The 4043-nt window shown below is 43.0% G+C and overlaps 1 pseudogene; it reads left to right on the top strand.

The window, feature by feature from the left end:
• Window positions 1–3336: 3336 nt before the first annotated feature.
• Window positions 3337–3434, top strand: LOC140202367 (U2 spliceosomal RNA; annotated as a pseudogene).
• Window positions 3435–4043: the final 609 nt, after the last annotated feature.

The following is a 4043-nucleotide window of genomic DNA, read 5'->3' as shown; positions in this document are numbered from 1 at the left end:
TTCCTTTTTCCTCTTCGAGTTTCTTGTGAGTATCCCTTAATTTGCTAATTTCTCAAGAAATTAGGTCCCAATTATCCTTTTCTATTTCCATAGCACTTATGTCATCTTTCTCTTTCTTTTCCTTTTTCATCTTTCTAGGTTGTGCATCTTGATCTCAGGAAGGTTCATTTAGCTCGCCGGAGTACTCTCTCACTAATCCTTCTATTGCTCCCTTTATGATCTGATCTCTTCCCTTGGATCCTCATCATCAACATCCTCTGATAAATCCTCTGTTTTTGTATTCCCATTGGCTCCTTTCTTTTTGGTCTTCTGTTCCTCCACCTTGAGCTTCAGTCTTTGTATCTAATTTTATCAGTAGCTTTTTGACTCCCACTTGAAGTTCATGCATTAACTTTAATGCACACAATGTAGTTTGTGGTTCTTTATGCTCACAAGAGCCAAATGCTTGCAAATTTCTTGAAGCTCCTTGAACTCTCTTCCAGCTTAAAACCAAGCCACATTTCGCAAGTAACTGCTCAATTCGCTGTCATATGACTTAATTGCAGGGGATGTGCAATGCAAATGGTGGATGGATTTCCAATCCAGTTGCTGTTGTCTCAGCCAATCATGTCCCTACAATGCTGGTCCTCCTGTCTTTAGCTTAACATGGCTTGTTGGCTGCTGTATTTCACTGTTACGAATGTCATTCCCACAGGACTTAGTATTATTGAAATGCCTTTCAAACTCATGTTGTGCAATGACTGAAACAGCTGAGCCAGTGTCCAATTCCATTTTAATTAATTTACCGTTCACTTCTGGTGTAAGCCATTTTGCTTGTCTATTGTTAGTTTCCACATTGGCTACCCAGTCCTGTGTCACTCTCACCATTATCAGATTTTTCATCAACAGAATGCAGATTAGTGCTCTTTTTGAAACTGTGACTGACTTTTTGTCTTTTATCTCTTCCCCGTGCAATTACGTTTCTCTGCCGATATGACCTTTGCGTGTCTGACCTGATCTTTGTATCCCTGTGCAATTTCTGCCTGCCTGACATTATTTTTGTATGTGCCCACCCTGTTGCATTTTCAAACTGTGTTTACATTAAGTGAGGCGCACACTTATCACATGGAGTGACGACATATGCCATTCACATTCTTCTAACACACTTATCACATGGTGTGATGACCTATAATATTAACATACTTCATTTCTATAGACATGTTAAACAACAAACAATATAGTTACAATATTACTCAACTATTACTGAAACATTCAATACACAATGCCAACATTTCTGTTCATGGCTAACACAAGTGTGCAAAGGACAATTTCCAGGGCCTCTTGAAGATTATTCTGCAGGCTACATCCTTTTGAAACAATCAGCACCCAAAACTCAATCACGAGATTCAATGGGAACAAAGCTCTTTGGCTCTGATTTATTATTGTCACATGTACCAAGATCCGGTGAAAAGCTTATCTTGCATACTGTTTATACAGATCAAATCATTATGCAGTGCATTGAACTGGAATAAGATAAAATAATAACAATGCAGAATAAAGTGTAAAAGCTACCAAAAAGGTGCTGAGCAGGGCAACTGATAAAGTACAAGTTCATAACAAGATAGATTGTGAGGCCATGAAACCATATTATTGTACAAGAAGTCTATTCAAGAGTCTGAAAACAGTGAGAGAGAAACTGTTCTTGAGCCTGGTGGCTCATACTTTTAGGCTTTTGTAGCTTCTGCCTGATCAGAGGAGTTAGAAGAGACAATGTGAGTCAGGTGGGGTCTTTTATTGTACTGGCTGTTTTAAATGAAGCATTGAGAAGTATAGACAGGGTCTATGTAGGGGACGCTAGTTCCTGTGATGTGCTGAGCTGTGCTCACAACATTCTGCAGTTTCTTGTAATCCACAAGACCATAAGGTATAGGGACAGAAGTGGGCCATTCGGCCCATCAAGTCTGCTCCACCATTCATCATGGGCTGATCCAATTCTTCCAGTCATCCCCGCTCCCCTGCCTTCTCCCCATACCCTTTGATGCCCTGGCCAATCAAGAACCTATCTATCTCTGCCTTAAATATGCCCAATGACCTGGCCTCCACAGCCACTTGTGGCCACAAATTCCACAGATTTACCACCATCTGTCTAAAGTAATCTTTCCACATCTCAGTTCTAAAAGGACGTCCTTCAATCCTGAAGTCGTGCCCTCTTGTCCTAGAATCTCCTACCATGGGAAATATCTTTGCCATATCTAATCTGTTCCGGCCTTCTAACATTCAGGTTGTTAATATGCATTAGTCACATGCAAAATTGTTGCCATACCAAGTTATACTCCAGACAGAATACGTTCTCTGGTACACAGATAAAAATTGCTAAAAGTCAAAGGGGTGATGCTAAAAGGATGACCTCTCTACTCTTCTTCGAGAAATAATGACTATGCTTCCACAAGGCGGAATGACCTCAGAAAATCTTGGATACAAATTCACAAGTGCCTCAATTTCTTCTGTCACTATTAACTTCCTAGCCTCAGGATTATTCAGTCAGCAGCTGTTGAAATAAGCCTTATAAATTGAGCTTGTTTCTGACTTTTGCATTAAGGGGGTTGTTGATGCTTTCATTTCAACGAGAGGAGATTTTGTCTATTTTCTCTTGAGCCTACAAAAGGTGACAGAGCAATCATCAGCTTTTACTGCTCGTGTAGGCTTCGCTGAATTGCAGAGTCATAGGCTGCACTCATTTAGTTGATAGAGTTCCTGTCACCAATGCACAACTGTGGCTCAAAAGAAAGGAAGTACATTTTCTCGACACACATTTGGTGGTAGATCATCAGTGGACCTTTCTCATAATCCAGGTATTGGCCAGTCTCAGCTGCTCTCACCTTCGGAGCCCACATTGCCCTGAAGAATGTATTCTGGGAGATGACGAAATCCCTCGGCATTATGAGCTGCTCATTCTGGCTCCAAGTGCCAGCACACCAGTTGAACAAGACCACAGTCACAGCCACACTGCTAGCAGGAGCTTGGTGGAGACCAAGAATGGACTAGTAGGCAGCCATCGATCACAGGGGTTCATGGGTTTGCACCTCTGGTCCACTCCAGGGAGCAAGCCTGGGTGGGAAGATTTGAAGAACCGGCTGTTGCCCATGCAGTGGTATCCCCCTCTCCACGTCACTGATGTAGTCCAAGGGAAGGGCAAGCACTGATACAGCTTGGCACCAGTCTCGTCACAGAGGTTGCCAAAGTAAAGTTGTAAACAACATCAAGCTGCCTTAGGGACCCCAGCTGCGGATTTCTTCCTCAGAGTTTACTCCCGAACCCTTTCCCCATGGTGAGTATGGCCGCAAGGCAGCGGAGGAAATCACTTCTCAGCCTTCGGCTAAGATCAAGTGTGGTATCTATTCTTATCTGATACATCCCTTATCTGGGGACCATACATTAAGAATGGACTACTCCACATGAAATGGGGATGGAACGGTTGCATAGCGTGCAGCAGCAGAAACCTGGGTTTAGTTCCCACTGCTGACTGTAAGGAGTTTGCATGTTCGTGTGCTCCAGTTTCCTCCCACGTCCAAAGACATACAAGGTAATAAGTTAACCAGTTAGTTGGGTGTAATTGGGTGACATGGGCTCGTTGGGCCAGAAGGGCCTGTTAACATGCTGTGTTGCTAAATAAATGTTGCTCTCTGAATCACTCTGCTGACAAAGAGAGTGAGGCTAGGGTGTTGCTCTGTAGTGGTATGAAAACACTGGCAGTGGATAGCAGTCTGCATACTGACAGCACGGACATGGTAGAGTAGCAGTTAGCATAACGTTAGTACAGTGCCAGCAACCTGGGTTCATGTCCCGCCCCTGTCTGTAAGGAGTTTGTCTGTCCTCCCTGTGACTGCTTGGGTTTCTTCCAGGTGCTCTGGTTTCCTACCACTCTCCAAAGACATGCAGGCTAGTAGGTTAATTGGTCACAGGGATAGAATTGGGCAACATGGGCTCATTGGACCGCAAGTTCCCGTTAACATGCTACATTTCTAAATTTAAAAAATAAAACATTATTTTTAAATATTGTCAGC

This window comes from Mobula birostris, chromosome 8 (genome assembly GCF_030028105.1).
Source record: "Mobula birostris isolate sMobBir1 chromosome 8, sMobBir1.hap1, whole genome shotgun sequence".
NCBI classification, from domain to species: Eukaryota; Metazoa; Chordata; class Chondrichthyes; order Myliobatiformes; family Myliobatidae; genus Mobula; species Mobula birostris.
This window is presented reverse-complemented; position numbering and strand designations above follow the sequence as displayed.